This window comes from Hippocampus guttulatus, chromosome 13 (genome assembly GCF_054856545.1).
Source record: "Hippocampus guttulatus isolate MCC_2025c chromosome 13, RoL_Hgut_1.0, whole genome shotgun sequence".
Classification (NCBI taxonomy): domain Eukaryota; kingdom Metazoa; phylum Chordata; class Actinopteri; order Syngnathiformes; family Syngnathidae; genus Hippocampus; species Hippocampus guttulatus.
In genome coordinates this window covers 814,387-826,734 of record NC_141273.1, presented here as the reverse complement: position 1 = coordinate 826,734, position 12,348 = coordinate 814,387, and the positions used below count along the sequence as shown (strand labels likewise).

General features: G+C 45.5%; 1 long non-coding RNA gene across 1 annotated transcript in view; it reads left to right on the top strand.

The window, feature by feature from the left end:
- The first annotated feature begins 11,117 nt into the window (after nucleotides 1–11,117).
- LOC147195648 (uncharacterized) overlaps nucleotides 11,118–12,348 on the top strand; it is a 35,151-nt gene continuing 33,920 nt past the window's right edge. Inside the window, exons 1-2 of the long non-coding RNA XR_015102634.1 lie at nucleotides 11,118–11,174; nucleotides 12,286–12,346. This is a non-coding gene — a long non-coding RNA (uncharacterized LOC147195648). The remainder of the gene's footprint in view (nucleotides 11,175–12,285; nucleotides 12,347–12,348) is intronic.

Here is a 12,348-nt window from a genome sequence, read left to right as displayed (position 1 = left end):
AATTTGACCGCATCATACCCGCAGGTCTGACAAATATTTTGTCCGGCGCGTAGCAAAAATTTTCTCCGTGGAAGTTCCACCGTCGTAGAAGGCTTCATCATCATCATTATGGAGTGCGAAGATGAGCCGAGAAGGCGACAAAGAGGAGGTCTCACTTGGGTGACCCTCAGCGTGCCAAGCGTCAGTCACACAGCAGACAGGAAATGGAATGTCGGCGAAAAACGATGAGAGACAAGAGAACAAAGGATCGCGTCAGCCATGAAAGGCGACGCGATCCTTTGTTCTCTTCCTTAGTCATAATCATGTGTGTGTGTGTTTTAAATAGTATTGCACCCTCCAGAGTTTCTGTGACTAAAATATTTGTACTCCATCTTGCCCCTGGTAGACGGGAGCTCTCACTCCAAATGATTTTTTTATGTAGGGGATTATTATTTGTCACACTCGCATGCTGCAACTCGTTCTTCATGTCATTCTTCATCTCGTCATCCGGACATTTTCTTCTACAAGGCAAAGCAAGGCAAGACAGGGCAGCTGTATCGCTATCAGGGTCACGCAATGTGCTTCACATCATAAAAAGTACATTTGGAGACATTTGAAAGCAAAGTTTAAAAAAAAAAAAAAAAAAAAAAAGGCGACTTCCTGTTATTCCCGCTTAGTTGAGATGACAATGGTTGCAAGCAGCACAACGAAACACTCTGTTTTGCTTTTCGCTAATGGTAGCGCCGTTCGTTAGCTCAAAGCGCTGCTGTTTTGTTTGGTACCAAGTTTTAAGCCAGAGTCGCTAATCGTCACGACAACGGCATCCGCGCGTAATGGGACGTCGTCGTCGTTCCATGCGCCGTATGGCGTACTCGGCGGGCGCTGCTGTTTTGGCTAGCGACAAAGGGTTCTTCTTTCGCATCGTGGAAGAAACATCAAAGACAGCCTTCAATGCAATTACTTAGGGAGCACCCCGCTGCCCCCGCCATCCCACCACCATTCCGTAATGAACGGACCCTTGAAAAGGATTTGCTCTTTCTTCTCCTGAAGGCTAATTGAGGTTGTACAAATGAAAAGGTCGGCGGTTTGAGGATTTGATTGGGGGGGAGGGGGTGCGGGTGCATGCCAGACGAGAGGCCAGCGGGGGTTGTGATTGGTCGAGCCGAGGCATTGATGGAAGCGCTTGGTCCCGTCTGCTTCCCAAAATAAACCCCCATTTCCAAACATGCGCACGCACAAACACACGCCGCCGCAATTGCCCCACTCACGACCGAGCGGGTATCCCGGCTGGGAGACGACAGCCTGTCAGACACACGCACACACTTTCTCCTCCTCCTCCTCCTCAGCAAAGCAATGTCAAAACATCCTCACGCTCTCCTCCTCCATGAAATATTGCTTCCATCGCTCATCTTTTCTCCATTGCGCCCTTCAGATGTTTACAAGGTGCACTGCAAATCTCGACACGGCACAAATGTCCTCGGATAGGCCACGTTTACTTTTTGCACATTTGCCATCGTGTGTTTGGGAGTGCTCCATAAAAAAAAATAAAAAAGAAAAAAATTCGCCCTGGAAAGCCCCCCCTCCCCCAAGCGCACCCCCCCCCCCCCCCAGACCAACTTGCCCCTCGCCCCTTCAGTCTCCCCCTGCCGAGCCGCCCCATGCAAAATTGATCATGGTGACATTTAGTCTCACTCCTGCCCGGGTGAGCTGACGAGAGGATCGGCGGGCCGCAACACTATTCACTGACGATATGAATAAGAAACCGCTCATCTAATTATCAGCAATTATGATCCGTGTTCCTCGTTTCGGCAGTAAACCCTGACAATGCCGCACAAAATGTCCATTTGTTCTGAGATGACGCATGAAGCGCGGCATGCGGGATCATTCCGCAAAAAAGCGCAGGCTGGCGGATCCGACAGCGGGCGGCCCGCGCCTCTGTGAGAGTCTTCGCCGCCGTCCTCACTCACCGTGAACTGAAGCGGCTCAGAGCTTGGTGTCCGCAAAAATCACATGAGAACACTATTGGTGAATTTGCCGTTGCTTGCGCTGTAAGACGTGAGGATAAAAATGTCAGGAAAAGCCTTCAAGAACATCTGAAACGGATTTGGGTCGAATGGGAGGTACTTGAAATCGTGGCTGGCTTGTCCGGACTTTTGATTTTTAATTAGTATCAAGTTGTAAGGCCTACGGGGCAAAGTAATGGTGGAAAGCCAGTTTTTAAACAGGGGGTGTGTAGACTTTTTATACCCACCGCAATTGCGCATGCGTTATCTGGAATGCAAAAGCGTTGACAAGATGAACGTTTGCGAGCGATGTTGCGAAATGCAGCGCTCGGCTACTGTGCTGAACAATCTCTTGATATTGCGATGGGCTTCGCACTGCCTGCTTTGGGCTCCGCGTGGGCGTCCGACTCAAAAGCAGAGAGGAGGCGGAGCTCCCGCCCGCCCGGCCGGCCGGCCGGCTGGCCGCTGTCCATACGCTAAGTGCTCTTCATCCTCCGCCTCCTCCTCCTCCTCCTCGGCTCACAGCCCCTCTCGCTGATTTTTAATGCACCGGCGCTTGGGCACTCGGGGAAACGTGATCGCCGCTCCACCCGCGGCGACGTCGGCGCCGCCTCAAACACTGCCGTTGTCACGGACGCGAATATACTGACGGGCGTCAACAACCGTATCATCTTCCCCATCACCCTCGGCGCTCACGTCGACATCGCTTCACACGTCGCCATCAACGGCATCGTGCGCATCATCCTCATCGCGACAATCAGCATCCACACAAACATCAGCGTTCGCACTGCCGCCGACGTCTTGGTCAAGACAGGAAACTTGTTGTACGTCGTCCTGCAAGAAATGCGTTTTTAATTTATTATTATTTTGCTTTTGAAGGCGCCTTGAAATGGGGACAGGTCCTCTTAACGAGGACACGGCTATAGTTAGTTGTGCTGCGCTTGTGCTAAGCGTGTACGAGCATCCTCAAATCTACAGCTACTCCATCGGGAAGATTTCTTTCTTTATTTGGGCTCCATTCTGGGTCAAATGGACCCATAGTCTTTTTTTTTTTTTTTTTTTTCCAAATATTTGTACTTTTTTTTTTTGGATGATGTGATGTGCGATGAGTAATGCGCTACAGATTGACTGATACGGTCCGTCGTGGAGTGAACACTCCTGTGATGTTGCGGGTCCTAGTGACCCAGTTAACAGTTTGAGAGAAAAAAAGTAAACTTTTGTGACATTTTGGGGGGGGTAATTCACTCATTCAAATTTTAAAAAATGGTTAATAACAGAATTATCTCTCGTGTAATGTTGCAGGTCAAATTGACCCGCTTAAAATAATTCAAATGATTTTTTTTTACCTACAGAGAGTTGCAAGTACTTTTTAGTTTGTGACACTGTCCTGGGTCAAACTGACTCAGAAAGGATCCTCATCCTGACAAATGAATGCAAAAGGGGGTGAGGGGGGCAAAATGAGATAAAAAAAAAAATCCTCCTACATTGCGGGTCTAATTGACCCATTGAAGAGAATTATTATTTTATTTTTTTAAGCATCAAACTTCTTACTGTGTATTGAGATTTTGTTCATGAAAGACGACCCGGGTCAAATTGACCCAGGATTATTGTTGCTGTTCCCGAAACAATACCAGAGGGAGGGGGAGAATGAGTTCTATGTAACATTTGTCGGCATTGTCTTCATTTCGGACACTTTCTTCGTTGATGTCAAACATGAGCTGGGTCAAAGTGACCCGAGAACGTTATTGCTGAGAAAGGATCAGAACAGGGAGGGGGTGTGGTTGAGGGTCTGCAGTGGAGCGACAGCCGCCATCAGAGGCGAACGGAGCACACAAACGCTTGAAAGAGGTGTTTGAAGCCAGCGGTGGCGGCCAGCGGAGATAAAAGTGGCGGCGTGGCGCACTTTGACATCATCATCGCTTTCACATCTTCATCGAGCCCCGTTTTAAAAGCGACCCTCAAATGCGCCGCTCGGCAGCAACAATGACCGGGACGAGATGAAACCAAAAAGGCCAGATGCGGCGTTTGTTGCTTCTCTGGTTCAACAGGACATGACGTGACTGGCCTCTTTTTACGCGGAGATCTTGCAAAATCAAATGTGGCATTAATATCCTGTTTTTGCGGGGTCTGTGTAAAACGGTCTGAACTCCTTTCACACAGCATTAAGACAAAAATGCTGTCTCGGAGCCGGAAAAGGCTATCCGGTATTTATCTGCCCGTGCCTTTCAAACATTAACCAGTGAAAGGCAGGTCATTTGAACAAGGTGTGCTAATTTCCACATTCATTGGATTCAGGGTAAAATTGTCCTTTCACACAGGTTTTCGGCGAAACCGAAGTATATCGGAACCATAGCAGTGAATCTGAAGCTAGCCCCTTTTCACACAGATATTGACACAACATTTGTGTCTATCTGCTTTAGCTGGGTTCTGTGTGAACTGCCACTTGCCTTTTTCACACAGTTTCTTCAGGAAGCAATTTTCAAAATACTTGACTTACCAAAGTTGGGACACAAAGTTCCATCGAGGGGCTAACTTTCAAGCGGCACAAGGGGAGTTAGCGTTTCCTTTTCTCTCGATAAAAGTAGACAAGCAAGTGTGAAAGGTAAAATGCTGCCGCCTGCAGGATTGGAGTGTCATGCTAAGGGCTAGCTTGTTGATTTCAAATGAACAATTCAAAATAATCTATCAACTACAAACATTATATATATATTTTTTTTAAATCTTTGATTTCATTTATTTGTTGTACCTTAAGCGAGTCACATTACAAAAAAAAAATAAAAATAAAATAAAATAAAAATAACTTCCACAGACATGAAATTTCCAAGGTATTCAATGTTACTAGTTTTGGGGTATAAACCAGGAATTCCCAATGTGGAATATTCACCGAATTCCGGAACTGTTCTACACTTTTGCAAGCCTAGTTGCCACCTCAAGATCGCTGCGCGTTTGCGAGTGTGTGTGTGCGTGTGTGTTGTTTCTAAATGCTTTTCTATTGGACGTCTCACGGGTCCACACGTGACTTAGTAAGTTACCGTCGATGTTTAGTGTTTCTGCAGGGTGATGTCAGTTGGAGGTCTGTGCCGTCGCCCCTGAAGCCCCATCATCGGATCCAGTTTGGACCTCATCTGGAAGAACAACACGCGAGGTTATTCTTTTACTTTTTTTTCAGTCCCCCAAATCAGCTGTGATCAGTTTGTGATTTGTGAAGCTGATAAGTTTTCAACAAAGGTCTTGACCGGGTCGTAACCCGTGAAGGTCTTGGTCTCATCATCGGTCTCAATTTGTCAATGTCTTGGTCTCATCTTGGTCTAAACCAGCCTTGCTCTGAATTAATAAAAGTCTTAGTCTTGAGTTGAACTCAAGTCCTCAAAACTCCGTTTTTAACTTGGTCTCAACCTGACATGGTTTAGGTGTTGACTTATCATCTCAATATGCCCGAGCCTTGGTCTTGACTCTGTCCCAACCCCTGAATTCCTTGCTCATGATATGGTCTGAAAACCTCATCAAGTCTTGGATGCAGCCCGGCTCAACTCTTCAATGTTTTGGTCAAGATTTGGTCTAACTCCTTCAAGTCTTAGTCTTGAATAATTCTCAACCCCTTGACATTTTTAACTTGCTCTCAACCTGCCATTGTTTTGACCTTGACGTGGTCTCAATCTTTCAAACGTCTCAACTTGATTTCAATCCATTAAGGTTTTGGTCTCGTCTTGGTCTCAATGTCCCGGTACTGACTCAGATCGCCACTCCTCAAACTCTTGTCTTGAATTTGGTCTCAACCTGCCTGGATCTGGATTTTGACTCCGCCTCAACCCCGCAAGACCTTTTTTGACTTGGCCTCAGTCCTGAAGTTCTGGTCTCCACTCGTCTCAAACCCTTAAAGTCTCTATCTCGATTTAATCTCAACGTCTCGCTCTTAGTCTTGACTTGGTCTCTGCTTCTTAAAATGTTTCCAGCCTTGACGTATCCAATCTGTCCATTGGATCGTTTCTCCACCCCGGAGCACCAGCATGAGGTTAGGATGCAGTCTTCCTCACCAAGTGCTTTGGTCTGAGCATTCGGTGAGCTGGGTTCAGGCGGCCACCGGAGCTCGCCGCTCTCCACTTCCGGCCCATCTGTCGGCTCCACCACGATGGAGGGAAGCCTCTTGGACAACTTTGGATGCCTTTCGTGGGAATCGGGGAATAGCTGCAAGTTTATGTTAAGGTTGACTAAGTGGGGGCGAGAACATGTCACAGCACGTGTGAGAGAACAACAATGCAGTCAAAATCGGATTAGCAAAGCCGCTAACAGCGCGTAGCACCTGAGAAGAAGATGACTTATAATCAGCTCGGCTTTGTTTGAATGCAAACGGGGGCTGGCCGATTCAAGTTCAGTTGCCAACACGATTTTCATGCTGACATGCACCGCACGAATCCAGATTTTTTTTTAAGTCAGCGTAATATGATGTCGACGAGTCAAATGTTATGTCCCAAAAGATTTTTAAAATTGTTTTGAATGACATCGTTAGAATGTGTTTTCTATGAGCGAGGGGCAGTGGGGATCGATGACAATCAGAAATTCAGGAATCAAATTTTTGTGTTAAAAATAAAATAGAAAAATCAATACAGATTTTATGTCAAGGCCATATCGCCACTGCCTCAAGTTAACCAAATAATCAAGATGAATTTCAGACATGGCGTCTTCCGGAAAAGACACCAACACTTCGTCATGAGAGCGGTGACATCCGCTCATATTTTACTCATGGCTCCGGTGACTCACCGCCCACCACCAGCACCCCCACCACCGCCGCTGTTGCTGGCCGTTGCTGTGAGGACAAAACGGGTGGAAAAACCCCAAAAACATCTTCAGCCACTTCTGGAAGGATACTGCATCCTGGTCGCCTCCTACTGCCCCCGATTCCAGAGAGTTCATTACCTCGGTCATCCTGCACAAAGCAAACAACTCAGGATCATGAATCCTAATCCTTTCGTTGATTTAAAACTTCGGATCGGTGGACAAGATAACAGGGGCCACCGCATATTGGAAGCGTGCAGAGTTTTCATTGGTTTGTTCAAAGAGAATGACCGAAGATGGTCTTGGTCTGCAATTGGCTGGCAACCAGTTGCCCGAAGACAGCTGGTGGTCTTGGTTTGACTTGGTCTCAGTTACAGTCAAAGACTTGGTCTTGTTTGATTCTCAACCCCTCGAAGGTCTTGACTTGGTCACAACCCCTTGAACGTAACTGGGTCGCAGTCCATTCAAGTCTTTGTTTTCAACTCCTCAATTTCTTGGTCTTGACCATTCAAAGTCTTGACCTCGAACTTTCCACGTCCTAGCCTTGGCTTGGTCTGGGTCCGTCAATGGACTTCCTCTGGTTTCTGTTCCTCAAAGTCTTAGTCTTAATTCTTCAAAGTCTTTGTCTTGACTCAGTACATTGTCTTAAATTTGATTTGATCTCAAGCCATGAAATTCATGACTTGGTCTTGGCCCCAAGCCCCCAAAGTCTTGCTCTTGACTTGGTCTCGAGCCTTCAAAGGACTTGATTGGCTCTCTAGCTGTCAAAGTCTTGGTCTTGACTCTGTTTGAACGCCTTCAAGAATTGGCTTTGCCTTCGACTGATCCCTTCAAATGTCCCTAAATGTTTTGGTCTGGAATTAGCCTAAAGTCCTCAAAGGTCTCGACTTGGTCTCCACTCATCAGTCTTGACTCAGTATTGCTTTTGACTTAGTCTCAATCCCTTAACCAAAATCTGTTATGGCTCCGTTGCTGCAGATTTTGTGCGTAAGCGCCCCAAGACGTGGGCTCAGAAAAATCAATAGACTTGATAAGAAGTGTGAGTTTTCCGTTGGTGCGTGACTTGGAGTTGAGCGTTTTTGAAGGTTGCGTTGCAGCCTTCCTCGGCGGCCTCTTACTCTGACACACGGAAGGAAGCCTGAATGCAGCCTCTATCCGTCTCTTAGTTACACAACGCGCCCGTCTACAAATGACCTTCTGCGCGTTTTAAAAGACGGCCGTTTGTCCCGGTGGGGGTAAACGTGTCTTTTCTTCCCTGCCTAGTCGGCAGCTGTTGGCCATTTGGCGACGGCCGGCGAGCTCGGCGACAGGCGAGCGCCGATTAACAGCTCGCTTTGTGGGCTCCATCGCCATGGAGATGCTGCGTTGGGATGGTGGATAAATACACGGGGTGGGCAAAGGTATTTGGCCAGGAGTTGGCGGGGCTCCCAAAACTTTTTTTAATCTGACCCATCAAGCATTTACATCTTCATCAAATGTATCGATTAAAAAATGAGCGTGTACTATTTTACTATTCGAATGAATAGTTTTACAAAAAACAGACAAACATCAACAACATGATCCGTTTTACATTCGTATTTTTTATTTGTAAAGTTATTTGGCTGAAGTAATTATGATTAAAACTCATTCAGTACCAGCCAATTCTAGACCAAGTCTGAAAAGACGTTTAAAAACGTCTTTGGGAGTGAATGAGTTAAAATAAAAATGAGCATGGAATGCTATTTTATGATTGAAATAACCATCTGTATATAAAATATAAAATGGGCCATATTGACACTTTTACATTTTGATTATTCTTTTAAATAATTGGCTGATTTATAAATAGGAAAATAACAATAATATATTGTCTTCTTGTTCAAGCTATGAAACAATTTTGCACAAATAAATGAAATACAAATCCCTTTAGCAAATATGTGTTATTGTTGCATTCAATGATGAGCCAAATCAGTATCATTACGATAAATAACAACAGATTATCTTATTATTCAAATAAGCATCCGATGTAAAAATATTGGTGAGTTGAACAAGTTGGCATTTTTTGGTGTTTTATTAACAAAGGGTGCAATTTGTTTTCATGAAAGATAAAATTATACATCCTAAAAAAAAGAGAATGGCAAATGCATATGGTTGTGATTTTAGCGTTCGAAGAAACTACCCCCACGCCTCGCAGACACACCTGCCCCCCCCCCCCCCCCCCCCCCCGGCCGAATATACCATCCGGCCTCCTTTCGACTGCCTTCGCAAGTTATGTCACTTTTCATCCAATCCATCAGCGGCGGACCGGCAGCTGCTGTTGCCATGGGCAGCGAAGGATGAGATTCCTGTGATGAGTCGAGTGAGTGGAGCACTTTGCTTGAGCGCGCGAGGCCCACAGCTGATTTTGGGAGCACCCGTGGGTGGCGTCAATCACCGGAGGACACCTTGCTGTGCCAAAAACTGTCGTTGCTTCTCCTTCTTATTGCCCCGCCGCAGAAAAACAATGCAGCTTCATCCGACATCCGAGGCCGGTGTGGTTCCTTCCGGAGGAAATGTGTGCTCTTCGGAAGTCGAGTGGCCTCAGAGGTACGGACGGAGCCCGGACGTATTCCCGCCGTGGTCCGAGCGTGACGGCGGCAAACGTCCGAAGTGCAGTCGTGTCACAGATACGTGGATTGAAATTGCGAAACCAAGCATGATGCTTCGGTCGTGCTTCTCGCAGGGCAAAGCAATCGAGCCGATAAAACAAAACACTATCAATGATTTGAAGAGAACAACAACAAGACCAAGATTTCAATAGGTGGCGCAAAATGTGCCTCGTTACGTTAGGCTGAGCACAAAAAACGATCACGGAAAAAATTGTCTATGGATAAGGTGGAAAAACAAAAACAAATGGCGTATATGCGAACTGATGAATGGCGAAAGAAGAAATTGACAGAGTTTTAGTGTCTTGTTGAAGTCCAACATGCTAGCATTCTACACAAATGGTTGCACTTCAGCCTTCAGACAAACTACTGATGCTGAAGTTTCCTCAAAAGAAACAAACAAAGCTATTTGATTTGTTGGTATGAAGGCTATTTTACGGCGTGATAAATCCGACAACTTCAGACGGATCTACATCCTTTGTTTCCTATAAAGAATACAAACTACTACTGTGGAACTCCCCCCCCGCCCCCCCAAAAAAAAGAAAACATTGGAGTCGTAATGTCAATTATTCAAGCCACTGGTGTTTTTATAATAAATGAGACTGTTCAAAGTAATCATGCGTTGCTTGTTGTTTCCTAAACAGAAGACAAGATAATGATTTTGCTCTTTCCAAAAGAGAAACGATTTATACTGTTAAACATGATTAAATACGTACTTTTAATGGTTCCGTCAGTGGCGCGCGTATGGCTTGCGATTTGCATTTTTCCCCGCGTTTCATGGTAAAATGTCATGAAATCTCTTCTCGCAGAGACAAAAGAAAAAGCACTTTTGCATTTGATTTGAATGTGGAGCTCAAACACAAGCGAACGCATCCATGGACATAAATGGATATTAAAGACCAAGAATCCCTTGAATAAGTTGTGAATAACAGTTAAAGGATGTCCAAATATATTTCCTGTCCACACGCAGCATGCAGCTTTGTGGTATTTTCACGTCATTTCCTGTTCCCTTTTTGTTACTGCCGCACATAAATGTTCATACTGTGTGTGATAGATGGTGAATAATTGAGCTTGTTCACAACAGGTAGCCCGGTTGCTGACTGACCCTCTGAACCGAATGTAGAGTGGGTCGCCTTCGAAAGAAACACCCACACTTGTTATACACGCAACATCGACTGTGTCAGATGCCCAACATCTCCAATGGGAAAGTTTCAACAATCTCGTCTGGCATATTGACGTTGCGTTATTAAAATATAGAATATGGACCAAAGTGTGAGTTTGTTTGTTTGTTTTCAATAAACAGCTCCATACCTGTCTCTTGGTCTAGATTAAGAAGCTCCTCATCACAGTGCTGCTGCTTGCTGCTGATGCGGATGCTGATGATAATGCGGATGCTGATTAAGATGCGGACTGTTGTGGGCGACAGGCGGCAGAGGCTCCCCGGTCAAGTTGCCCAGCAAAAGTGTTGGACGCATGCGCAGTTGGGAGCGCCACGGCTACTCCAAACGCAGTCGGAAAAACAGCAACTTCCAATCCAAGGCGTCATTGACGCCACATAAATCCACTGGGTCATCGCTCATTCAAGCTTTCCCCCACGCCCCTCCCAATATTCTCGTTTTGAATAGCGGACAGAGTGTAATTAAATCTTAAAATCGGCAAATTATTACCCGATATGGCAGGTGCGAAGTTGATAAAATTGCCCTTTTCGAGGTACACGTGAACGCGGCACATGTTCAGGCGCGAGACTCCATGCTTTCAACGGCTTAAAATCAGCGGCGTCCGCCGAATTGTTTGTCAGGTAAATGTACCCGAAAATCTTCCCCGAACTTGAACTGCATCACGCATAAAGAATCCGACCTATGTTCGAAATAAAATTAATAAGCGGTCTAATTTGTTCTCATTGGAACGTTGCGTCGACGGTAGCTAGCTTGGTTAGCGTCTTGGTTAGGGAAACAGCGTTGGGAAAATGCATTGCTAAAAAAAAAAAGTAAAAACCCTCCAAATTCACCTCTTGTTGCCACCTATTTCATCTTCAGAGCCACCGCGAGGCTCCGTCAAACCTTTTATGTGAGCTGTGTCTCCCTCTAGAGTGGAAATGCAGGATCCACATACTGTATGAGAGCAACAGAAGTACTGGAAGAGAATAAGGGAGATAAAGGCGGCACAAAGGCATTGCGGTGGGAAGTAACGAAGTACAAATACTTTATCACTTCATCTAAGTATATTTGGAATTGATCTGTGCTTTGTGTATTCAATATTATGACACATTTTTACATCAAGCCCCCACCACCACCACCACCCACATTTGACAGTGGACATCCATGGGGTCAGTCTAAAACGCTCAATGTAATTTTTTCCCCTTCACAGTACAAACACTCTGCAGGTTAATAATAGAGAGAAACTCTTGTCTGTGTACTTTTTCCGTTGTTAAAACGGAAACAACATATAATTGGCAGTAAAAACTCCTTTTTACCTTTGTAGTGAAGTCGATTTAGAATGATGTACTTTTTACGTTAAGTCAATTGACCGTCTCTCGCAGTGTTGCCAGCCCTCATCCAGCCTCACATAATATGTCAATGGCGAGTCTGGCTTTCGTTATATTGACTACGAGTCAAACAAGTCAGTGCCACAATGCAGAAGCTCATGTTAATCTGTGAATCAAATAAATAACACTTAAAGTGCCTTTCCCAAAGCCACCACTGGGTAATTAAACCAAATCCCTCCCCCCAACTCACTCATTTAGAGATGAAGGAGTGCCAAAGATTTACTTGGTTGTTTAATGTCACACTTAATTCGTGGGCAGGCAAGAGAGACACACCGCAATTTGTACACAAACTTGAAAAATGCTAATTGTCCCCTTTCAGGTATGCGTGCAATGTATCTAACTTTTCTGTTCCCTGTGCTCAAAGCCATGTGACTTTGGTGTGGAAGAACTCACTTGAAGCTCTGACCTCCCGTCATCAATGTGTGGT